Source organism: Vicugna pacos, chromosome 11 (genome assembly GCF_048564905.1).
Source record: "Vicugna pacos chromosome 11, VicPac4, whole genome shotgun sequence".
Lineage (NCBI taxonomy): Eukaryota > Metazoa > Chordata > Mammalia > Artiodactyla > Camelidae > Vicugna > Vicugna pacos.
The window spans coordinates 34,603,819-34,615,711 of NC_132997.1; the positions used below are offsets into that span (position 1 = coordinate 34,603,819).

The window sequence follows — 11,893 nt, forward strand, 5'->3', positions numbered from 1 at the left end:
GAACACATGTTAACTTAACTATGCATGATAAAATTTAATGGGTGAATGCTAAAGTAAGCAAAACAGTAAGCATAACTTTCAAACCTGTAAAGGGAAGAAAATGGAACCTAAAAACCAAGCACTATACAAAAAATTAAATTAAATGATAAAGGGTAATAAAAGAATGAGCAGTAAAAGATAAATGTAGAACAAATGAAAGCCAGCAAAAAAATTGGAAGCAACTCCAGATATTTTAATAATCACAGTAAATAAAAATTGACTGAAGCCTTCTGATAAAAGGGATAATAAATTTGGATTTTTAAAAAGCTAACTATAGGCTTTTTTTGTGAATTGTACCTAAGGCATTTAAACATAAAAGGAATAGATGTGAAGAATCAAAATCTACAGAAAATAGAATTGAGATATCTTTTTGTAATAATATATATGCTTAAAAATTTTTTTTATTGAGCTATAGTCAGTTTACAATGTGTCAATTTCTGGTGCACAGCACAGTTCCTCAGTCTTACGTGAATATACATATATTCATTTTCATATTCTTTTTCACCATGAGCTACTACAAGATATTGAGTATATTTCCCTGTGCTATACAGTATAAACTTGTTTATCTGTTTTATATATACCAGTCAGCATCTGCAAATCTCAAACTCCCAGTTTATCCCTTCCCACCCCACTCCCCAATGACAACCACAAGTCTATTCTATGTCTTTGAAAAATATGGAATGCTTCACGAATTTGTGTGTCATCCTTGTGCAGGGGGCAATGCTGATCTTTTCTGTATCATTCCAATTTTAGTATATGTGCTGCAGAAGCGAGCACAAGATGTCTTAATTGATATCAGACAAAATCAGTTTAGGACAAAAATCTCTATTGGAATAAAAATACTTACTACACAATGATAAATGTTTCATCATCAAAAGAAGAGATAATAATTAGACCTAAAACAGTGGTTGAATGAAAATTTGATAGAAGTACAGAGAGAAACTGCCAAACAAACCATTTTTAAGGAAAATTGTAATACATTCCTCTAAATTATTGATAAATCAAACACAAAATTCTTTAATAAAACCCTAGAAAATTTAAATCTTAGAGCAATGAAAGTGTATAGAACCCTGCATTCATCAACATGTAAATGCATTAAAAATCTGTAATTGTCCATGTACTAATTTTAAGAAATGGATTTGTATTTTAACTTTTAATTTTTTATTTAAATGTATTTATTTGGATTTTAATAAATAATGAATCTATGCTACTCAGCCCACATTCTCTCATGTATGCTGGGATATTTATAATGAATTTTTGAAATGTTTAGTTTGCTTCTGTGTCCCAGCTATTGTGAACAGTGCTGCTATGAACATTGGGGTGCATGTATTTGTTTGAATTAGTTTTCTCTGGATTTATGCTCTGGGATTGCTGGATCATATGGTAACTCTATTTTTAGTTTTTTAAGGAATCTCCGTACTGTTTTCCACAGTGGCTGCACCAAATTGCATTCCCACCAACAGTGTAGGAGGATTCCTTTTCTCCACACCCTCTCCAGCATTGATCATTTGTGTACTTTTAAACGATGGCCATTCTGATTGGTATGAGGTGATACCTCATTGTAGTTTTGACTTGCATTTCTCTGATAATTAGTGATACTGAACATCTTTTCACGTGCCTACAGGCCATTCATATGTCTTCATTGGAGAAACATCCGTTTATGTCCTCAGTCCATTTTTTTGATTGGCTTTTCTTTTCTTCTCTCTCTCTCTCTTTCTCTCTCTCTCTCTTTCTTTCTCTCTCTCTTTCTTTCTTTCTCTCTCTTTCTTTCTCTTTCTTTCTTTCTTTCTTTCTTTCTTTCTTTCTTTCTTTCTTTCTTTCTTTCTTTCTTTCTTTCTTTCTTTCTTTCTTTCTTCCTTCCTTCCTTCCTTCCTTCCTTCCTTCCTTCCTTCCTTCCTTCCTTCCTTCCTTCCTTCCTATTGAAATATAGTTGATTTACAATGTGTTGGTTTCAGGTGTGCAGTAAAGTGATTCAGTTATACAAACACATATATATTCTTTTTCAGATTCTTTCCCATTATAGGTTATTATAAGATATTGAATATAGTTCCCTGTGCTATATAGTAGGTCCTTGTTGTTTATCTATTTTATATATAGTAGTGTGTATATGTTAATCCCAAACTCCTAATTTATCCCTCCCCCACCCCTTCCTTCTTTACTAACCATAGTTTTCTATGTCTGTAAGTCTACTTTCAGTTTGTAAATAAGTTCATTTGTATCATTTTTTTCCAGATTCCACCTATAAGAGATATCATATGATATTTGTCTTTCTCTTTCTGCCTTACTTCACTTAATATGGTAATCTCTAGGTTCACCCATGTTGCTGCACATCACATTATTTCATTCTTTTTTGAGTTGTTTGTTTTTTGTTATTGAGTTGTATGAGTTGTTTGTATGTTCTGGAAATTAAGCCCTTGTCAGTCATGTCATTTGCAAATATTTTCTCCCAGTCTGTCAGTTGTCTTTTCATTTTGTTTATGGTTTCCTTTGCTGTGCAAAAGCTTCCAAGTTTAATTAGGTCCCATTTATTTATTTTTGCTTTTATTTCTATTGCCATGGTAGACTGACCTAGGAAAAAATTGCTACAATTTATGTCAGAGAACTTTTTGCCTATGTTCTCTTCTAGGAGATTTATGGTGTCCTGGCTTATGTTTAAGTCTTTAAGCCATTTTGTTTTTATTTATGGTATAAGAGAGTGTTCTAAATTCATCAACTTACATGTGGCCATCCAGCTTTCCCAAAGACACTTGCTGAAGAGACTGTCTTTTCTCCATTGCATTCTTACCTCCTTTGTCATAGGTTAGTTGACCATAGGTGTGTGGGTTTATTTCTGGTCTCTCTATTCTGTTCCATTGATCTATGTTGTCTGTTTTTGTGCCAGTAACAAACTGTTTTGATGACTGTAGCTTTGTAGTATTGTCTGAAGTCTAGGAGGGTCGCACCTCCAGCTTTGTTCTTTTTCTGAAGATTGTTTTGACAATTTGGGGTCTTTTGTGGTTCCATATAAATTTTAGGATTATTATTCTATTTCTGTGAAAAATGTTATGGATAATTTGATAGGGGTCTCATTAAATCTGTAGACTGCTTTGGATAGTATGGCCATTTTAACAATATTAATTTTTCCAGTCCAAGAGTATGGGATATCTTTTCATTTATTTAAATCACCTTTAATTTCCATTATCAACGTTTTATAGTTCTCAGTCTATAATTCTTTCATCTCCTTGATCAGGTTTGTTTCTAAGTTTCTTGTTTGCTTTTATTCTTGCTTTTATCCATTTTGCTAATTCTGACTTTAATTGATGAGTTTATTCCAATTAGATTTAAACTGATTACTGATAATGAAGGACTTCTGCCACCGAGTTGTTTTCCGTATGTCTCGTATGCTTTTTTGTTCCTAAATTCCTGCCATCTTTTGTTGTAGATACATGTTTTCTTATGCACCATTTTGAATCCATTTTCCTTTCTTTTATTATATGTATATTTAGTTATTTTCTTAGGGTTTTCTGTGGGGATTACAGTTAACATCTTAACTTACAACAATCTAGTTTGAACTGATACCAGTTTAATGTTAATAACGTACAAAAATTTTGCTCCTTTATAGTTTGGCATCTTATTTGTATTGATATGTTTTAGAGTTAAGCTCAATTTTTCTACTTTTCTTCATGAACTTTCCTTTGGCTGCAGTAAACCTGTACACTTATTGGTTGTATACTAAGACATTTAGACTTAGTCATATACTCTGATACCTGGCCAGATTTAGTTCTTGACTGAGTTTTCTTTCTCCAGCTGGATTTCGATACCCCAAAGAGAAGGACCTATTTTTTATTTTGTCTTCTGCTAAGTAACATGCAATAGACATTTGATGATTTGGAGAGTCTGGGAAGAGAGAATTCTTTCATATTTATTCTTCCAGAAAAGCAAGGAACTCTACAAATAAACATGCTCCAGTCAAAATCTGTAGCTTCTTAGTTATTAGATACAAACTGGCAAGGAGTCTGAGATTTGTGTTTCAAAATAGTTTTCCAAGTTGGGATACATACCACATACTTGTGTATGTCCACTGATTTACCATCTGTTCAGAGAACTCAAAGGAAACTAGAGATATCGTAGTACTTAACAGGACCTTAGATTGTATCTAGGATGAAAAACGAAAGCAGGATTAAAGTGTTTTAAGTGTTAGCATAGAAATAGAAACATTTGTTATAGAGCAATACTGTACAAAATGATAGTTAAAATCACTAACTTTTAACTGGAAATGTTTAAGAAGACTTTTTTTGATATTATGGGTCAGTAACCATTTTTTGAAGGCTGTCTAGCTTCTGAGTAGGGATAAGACTGAAAGGCCCAGTAACTAAGTGGATGGATATACGTGTAGGTCTTTGGTTGGGGATGAGCAACTAACTTATAGGGGGCAAATTTTCTGGTGCTTGAAGAACAGAGGGTAGTGATTCAGGACACGAGGAATGATGATTTCCAACAGCAGATACAATCCAGTTGTCAGATTTGATTTGTCGGAATGAAGACTTTTATCTGATTTATTTCTGGGTACTTTGGGACCATAGGGTCAGAGATATGGGTAGGTTTTTGAGCGTAGAAGTGATAATGTTGTGGTGAATGCAAGTAGGAAGAATGTAATAATAATTTCTCTGTCATGTTTAGAGAAAAGTATTCATAATAAAAAGATACAGTTAACTCTTGTCATTCACAGTAGTTTGTTTTATAAAGTCACTACAAACACTGAGCTAGTGAATGCTGAACCACTGCTCCTAGGGAAATAGAGGGATGGGTTCCTGTGAGCTTATGCCCACAACATATTCATTAACTGATTGATACATATCTTGTTTGTGTGTTTCTGTTTAAAGACACCTTATTTAATAAGTAGTGTGATTTGTTAACACTGAACTCATCACCAGCAGCGCTATAACTCACGTCTGAATGAAGCTTGTGTAACACACATGTTTTCTCCATAAGACATCACAGCATGGACAGTACTTTAGTCCAACATTAGGGGCCCATTTTAAACAGCAAAATCTCCAACAAAGCTGGAAAAAAATGTGGCATTAAATACACTACAAAAAAGGGTACTTATTTACAGTGTGAAAACTGAAACAAGAAGACAGAACACTGCCTTGCTTCACTTCAGCTGGGACCGTGTGTGCCAGGTGACGCCAGCATTTTAGTGCTCTGTGCATGTGTGAGTGGTCATGGAACACTGTGAGTGTTGCCTTTGAGTCACAAATAAATTTTAGGAAGATTTTGAGGTCACAGATAAAGTTTAGCAAGTAGGCACATTTGAAATTACAGAATCCACGAATAATGAAGATTGACTGTATAAAGATTAATAAAGATTCCAAGACTAGGTTGAAAACTATGATCTGTAAAATTTGCATATGAGAAACCAGAAATACTGAAGTATCTGCATGCGTGTGTGTGTGTGTGTGTGTGTGTGTATTCTGTATATATATGTATATGTTTACTCTGTAAAGGGTTAGTTTGAGTGAGAGGCAAGACTGTTTATGAGATAAGTAAATTGGCATATAGAGATAGGAAGACTTTATGATTTGATGACTGTGACAGGTTCATTAGTAAACAGCTCTGGTAGGAGAAAATAAAGATATAACAGCAGAATAGAACTATGTACCAATCTTATTTCTGCAGTCTAAATGTGCGGTTTCTTTGGACACTGGATTTCCATGTGAATCAATCCTAGAATGAGAATTACAGTCCAGACAATAGGAATTTTCTTTTGAGTATGAGGAAATTATTGCTCTCTAAAATTTGAATTTGATGCTTGTAAATAGAACAGAGAAGACTGGAAGTATGTATATTAGTAATGATTCTGTAGCAGATGATAAGGACTTACATATCTGTCTGTCTATTTTCTTCTAGTTTTATTGAGAAATAATTTATATACAGCACTGTATAAGTTTAAGATGGAGAGCATAATGACTTTGACTCACATACATCATAAAATGATTACCATAGTAAGTTTAGTAAACATCCATCATCTTATATAGATGTGAAATAAAAGAATTAGGAAACATTTTTTTTCTTTGTGATGAGAACTCTTAGGACTTACTCTCTTAACTTCCATATATAAGGTACAGCGGTGTTAATTATATTTAGTATGTTGTACATTACATTCCTAGATTGGTGCATAGTTCTATTCTGCTGTTATATCTTTATTTTCTTCTACCAGAGCTGTTTACTAATGAACCTGTCATAGTCATCAAATCATAAAGTCTTCCTATTTCTATATGCCAATTTACTTATCTCATAAACAGTCTTGCCTCTCACTCAAATTAATCCTTTACAGAGTAAACATATACATATATATACAGAGTACACATTTATCTTACAACTGGAAGTTTGTACCTTTTGACTACCTTCCTCTAATTCCTCCTCCCTCCACACCCTGCTTCTGGTAACCACAAATCTGATCTTTTTTTCCTATGTGTTTGTTTTTGAAGTATAGTTGACATACAGTGCTGTGTTTTTCCTGGTATACAACATAGTGATTAAATATTTCTGTACATTTCTGTACATTCAGTGACCACCATGGCTAGTCTGTTACTATCTCTCACATACAAAGATATTACGTAATTATTGACTATATTCCCTACACTGTAAATTTCATACACCTGACTCATTTATTTTGTACCTGGCAGTTTGTACCTCTTAATCTGCCTCACCTATTTCTACCCTCCTTTGTTCTGGCCACCACCCATCATTCCTAAATATATGACTCTGTTTCTGTTTTGTTATGTTTGTTCATTTGTTCTACTTTTTAAAAAATTAGTTTTTTATTTTATTTTATTTTTTAGTGGAGGTTCTGAGGATTGAACCTAGAACCTTGTGCATCCTAAGCACACACTCTACCACTGAGCTATACCCTCCCCACTGTTCTGCTTTTTAGATTTCACATGTCAGTGAAATCATAAGGTATTTGTCTTTCTGACTTATTTCACTTGGTTTAATATCCTCTAGGTCAATCCATGTTGTTGCAAATGGCAAGATTTCATTTTTTATGATTGAATAATATTCCATTGTGTATATATACGATTACTTCTTTATCCATTCATCTAATGATGGGCAATAGATTGAATAGATTTCATCTATTGAAAGCCAAGATTGCTACCATATCTTGGTTGTTGTAAATAATGCTTCAGTGAATATAGGAGTGCACATATCTTTTTGAATTAGTGTTTTTACTTTAATTTTCGGTGGATAAATACCCAGGAGTGCAATTGCTAGATTGTATGGTGGGTCTGTTTTCAATTTTTTGAGGAGTTTCCATACTGTTTTGTGGAGTGGCTGCACCAACTCACATTCACACCAACAGTGCACAAGGGTTCCTTTTTCTCCACACACACGCCAATACTATTATTTCTAGTCTTTTTGATAATAGCTGTCCTGAGGACTTAAATATTATTTGCCTCCTCTAAACCTAAGTTCTCCTCTGATTTATCACCCCTCAGTACTGTTGTCTACTAATTTTCTTTTGTGACTACATACTGTTTCTTGCTTTGTTGAGTTTTCTCCTTAATGCTCAAACATCCATCCAGATAGTACCTTGTTTACTGTATTGTGTTTATTTAATGTTCTCTAGCTAGTTTTGAAGGTCCCATTTCTAAACTGCCAAATTACTACGTTTTTACTGGCAGGATTACTCTTCTGCTATTGCTGATTATTTCTTTTGTCCAATCCTAAGGGAATGAGAGAAGGATGCTCCTGGAATTACTTTCACACCAGAAGACTGGGCTGTGCTATGGTATTTCCATGTGAAATGTGTTAACATTTATAAGATATGATAAATTATTCTCATTTCTAGAATTCTGGAAAGTTGATGACCCGATGGAAAAGATCAGCACTTTATGGGAAGTTGGCTTTGTCAACAATAAAGCACCAATTAAGGAGAGAAAGTGTATTAGGGAAAACATTTAGTAAGGACATTAAACCCTGTTTCAGTGAGAAAAATACCTAATAAATATAACTCCCGTGTAATGAGTTTGAATTCTATTTCCAAATTAGTTATTAGTAATAGAAACTCCTTTGTAAGGAAGATTAGTGAGTTTAGTGCACATGGGAAGTTGCTCCTCATCACAAAGCGTGAGAATTCTTATGCCAGAGAAAAACCTTTTAAGTATGACAGAAGTGGGAAAGCTGTCAATCGAAATGAGGCCCTCTTTCCACATCAGGATATTCAAACTCTAAAGCAGTTTTTTGAATATAATGAACGTTGGAAAGCCTTTCATGAGGAGGTGGACTTCATTACCCAGAAAAGAGCATGCCCATGGGAGAAGCCCTGTGGATATAATGAGCATGTGAAAACTTTCTCTGATGCTCTTTTGTCCATCAGAAAACTCTTTCAAGGGAAAAAAATCACAGTGAATTTAATGACTGTGGAAGGTGGTCTGTTGAAAAGCCAGCTCTAAATAAAGACCATAGAGTTATCATGGGGAAGAAATACTGCGAGTGTGGGAATAATTTTGGCAAGAAGTCACTCCCCACTCACACTGAAAGAACTCACAAAGGAGGAATGACCTTTGAATATAATGAGGCAGGGGAAATCTTCAAGATTTCCACATCAAAAAACACACACAGAAAAGAAAACTTTGAAAATAGTATGGGATATCTTTTTGGCAGACATCAGTTCTTCCTAAACATCAGAGAACACACCTAAGAGAAAAACCCTGTGAATGCAGTGAATGTGGGAAAGTCCTGAGCCACAAGTCATCACTCACAGTACATAATAGGATATACAGAGGGGAGAAACCTTATGAATGTACTGAATGTGGGAAAAGTTTCACAAATAGGCCAAGCTTCACAGTTCATCAGAAGATACACACAGGGTAGAAACCCCATGGATGTGCTGAATGTAGAAAAGCCTTCGGATATAGGTCAGGCCTCAGAGTACATCAGAAAACACACAAAGAGGAGAAACCATATGAATGTATTCAACACAGGAAAACATTTTACCAGAAATCAGCTCTCACTAACCATCAGAGAACTCACACAAGAGAGAAACTTCACAAATGTGATGGGAAAACCTTCTACAAGAAGTCATCCCTCAAAGCACATCAGGAAACACACACAAGGCAGAAATCCTTTGAATCTACAAATGTGGAGAAGCCTTTTTATCAGAATTCAGAGTTCACTCATCGAAGAAATTATACAGGGTAGAAATCCCCATCAACATCCTGAAAGTCCAGAAATCTTTTCCTACTTGCTCAGTTTACATCAGAAATATGGGAGGGGAGAAACTTAGTAAATATGGGAAATGGTTTACCTAGAGATAAAGTGACATCTTTATACTGAGCAGCAGATACTTGATATTTGGAACATCTTAAGAATATTTTGTAGCTTTCAAAATAATTCATTCTTGATCACGTGTCAGAAATTTTAGTGACTGGAAATATACCAATTTGGAAATTGAGAATAAAAATTTTCTCTGGAAATATTATACTAAAACTCCTGTTTCTGATATGATACCATGGTTGTTATTGAAAATATTCAGTAATCAACATATCCACTATGCAATAGGAATCTAACTTTGAAAAGCACCATTAAGCTGAATGATCATAACTACTATATGAAACACAAATGCAGAGAGTTACTGAGTTATGCTGAGTATATGTGTAAGAAAAATGTTGCATGTATTGCTCACTGGAACCCATCATAATCGTAAAATATATTCTTAGCTTCATAATAACTACATGCTTAAAGTTTCTCAAACTTAATATTTGTATCTTTTTCAGCCATAAGAACAAAATGTATAATTTAAATAAAAATATTTGTGGAATGGAAACTGATGCAGCCACAGCTTTCTTGCTACTCTCTTAGCTTATAAAAATATGTACATTGTTACTAAGCTAACGTCCCAATAAAGAATCCAGACAGTGTGTGTGTAGAATTTTTACCTAATTCAGAGTTAGCTAAATAGAACAAAAAACTATGCAACGGTTAAGTGCAAAATTACTTAAAGGACTTCTGATTCTACCCATGAACTTCTGCAGGACTTGCTGTCCCACTGTAAACAAGTTGAAAACTGGACAAGATGTATGAAATAACTAGAAAACTGGAAAAATACATGAAACAACTGTTTTAAGCCTTTGGACCTTAGGGTTTGTACACCCATGATACTTGAGAGAAAGGAAGCAAATATTGTCAGAGAGAAAAAAATTTTCCTCCACTCTTCTGAGTTCTCCTGGCTGGGCTAAGAATTAAATCGAAATGGACAGAGAATACAGACTTGTGGTTACCAAGGGGGTGGAGAGTGGGAAGGGATAGACTGGGATTTCAAAATTGTAGAATAGATAAACAAGATTACACTGTATGGCACAGGGAAATATACACAAAATGTTATGATAAATCACAGAGAAAAAAATGTGACAATGAGTGTGTATATGTCCATGAATGACTGAAAAATTGTGCTGAACACTGGAATTTGACACAACATTGTAAAATGGTTATAAATCAATAAAAAATGTTAAAAAAATCGAAATGAGACATGTCCTAGTTAAGAAACTGTGGTTAAATTATACAATGTCACAAAATCTTAGTCTATCCATTAGTAAAAATGTTTTGTGTCTGGGGCTCAATTTTGATTCATGTTGATGGAAGTAAAAAGTATTGTCACATGACTGTATAGCACAGGGAGCTATATTCAGTTTCTTGTAATAAGCTATAAGGGAAAATAATCTGAAAATATGTGTGTGTGTGTGTGTGTGTGTATATATATATATATATATATATATATATATATATATATATATATGAATTGCTTTGCTGTATACTTGGAACTAACATTGTAAATCAACTACACTTCAATAAAAAATAAAATTTGAAAACAAACAAGCAAACAAAAATTAAACTGACATGAGATAGATTAACAGGAGAAAACCAAAGTTTAATAACATACATACATGGGAGAGACCCAGGAAATATGGGAAAAATGAGTAATTCACCAAAATGGCTGAAGTTATCACCTTAAATACTATCTTCAGCTGAAGACAAAAGAGGATGTTGGGGGTAGTGGCTTGGGTCTTCAAAGGTCGGAAGGCAATTCACCAGGAGATGGAGAAGCAGATGGTTGGTACACACATGTTTCCTGGGCTATGTGGAGACAAGGGGACACAGAGTGGACTCTGATCTCTAGGCCCTGCAGTTTCCCCCACCACACCTAATCCATATTCTTTGCAGAGATCCCTGGGACAAGCCTCCTTTATCTAAATTCTTTAGGCAGCTAAGGAGGAGGTAAAAAGAAAGACTTCCTGAGTCTTTTGTTTCTTAAAAGTAATCAGCCTAAATTAATCCTCATGCCAAAGAGACAAATTCTGGGGTGGCAGATTTTGCTCCCCTTTACATTATCATCCCTAAATTTGCTCCAGCTCACTGTCAGGAGGAAATCCCAGACCGTGGATGGTTATGCCTAGGGATAACTCCAAACATACCCTTACTCAATATGAAAGGGAGCAGGACCCTGTGCCCACTCCCACCCACCTCTTGTTTATAGAAAAGCTGAAGTCTCCCAGGCCTCCCTGATTCATAGAAGAGCAGGTTTAAGCTGTTGATTAGGACAAGCCTCCAGACATTGGAGGATAGCAACAACTCTGACCACCTATCTTGATGATTAGCTGAGATTATTCCTTCATTTCCCTTTAAAACTTTCATGGCTGAATGGAATCTTTGGAGATAGTATTTTTGAAGGGATTCCGGGTCCACTAGATTGCAGGCATTCTGATTAAAAGCAACTTTCCTTTTTGTTTGCAAGGCTCTTGCCCCTGTCCCTTCCTCAGATAGAAACAAATTACTCTTATTTATGTCTTTGGAGGCAGCTGCAGAGAAGAAACAA

At 34.7% G+C, this 11,893-nt stretch overlaps 1 non-coding gene across 1 annotated transcript; it reads right to left on the reverse strand.

Annotated features, from left to right (window-relative positions):
* Positions 1–708: 708 nt before the first annotated feature.
* Positions 709–816, reverse strand: LOC116277857 (U6 spliceosomal RNA). The gene has a single exon (XR_004187297.1). It is a non-coding gene; the product is annotated as a U6 spliceosomal RNA (small nuclear RNA).
* Between the last annotated feature and the right edge of the window lie 11,077 nt (positions 817–11,893).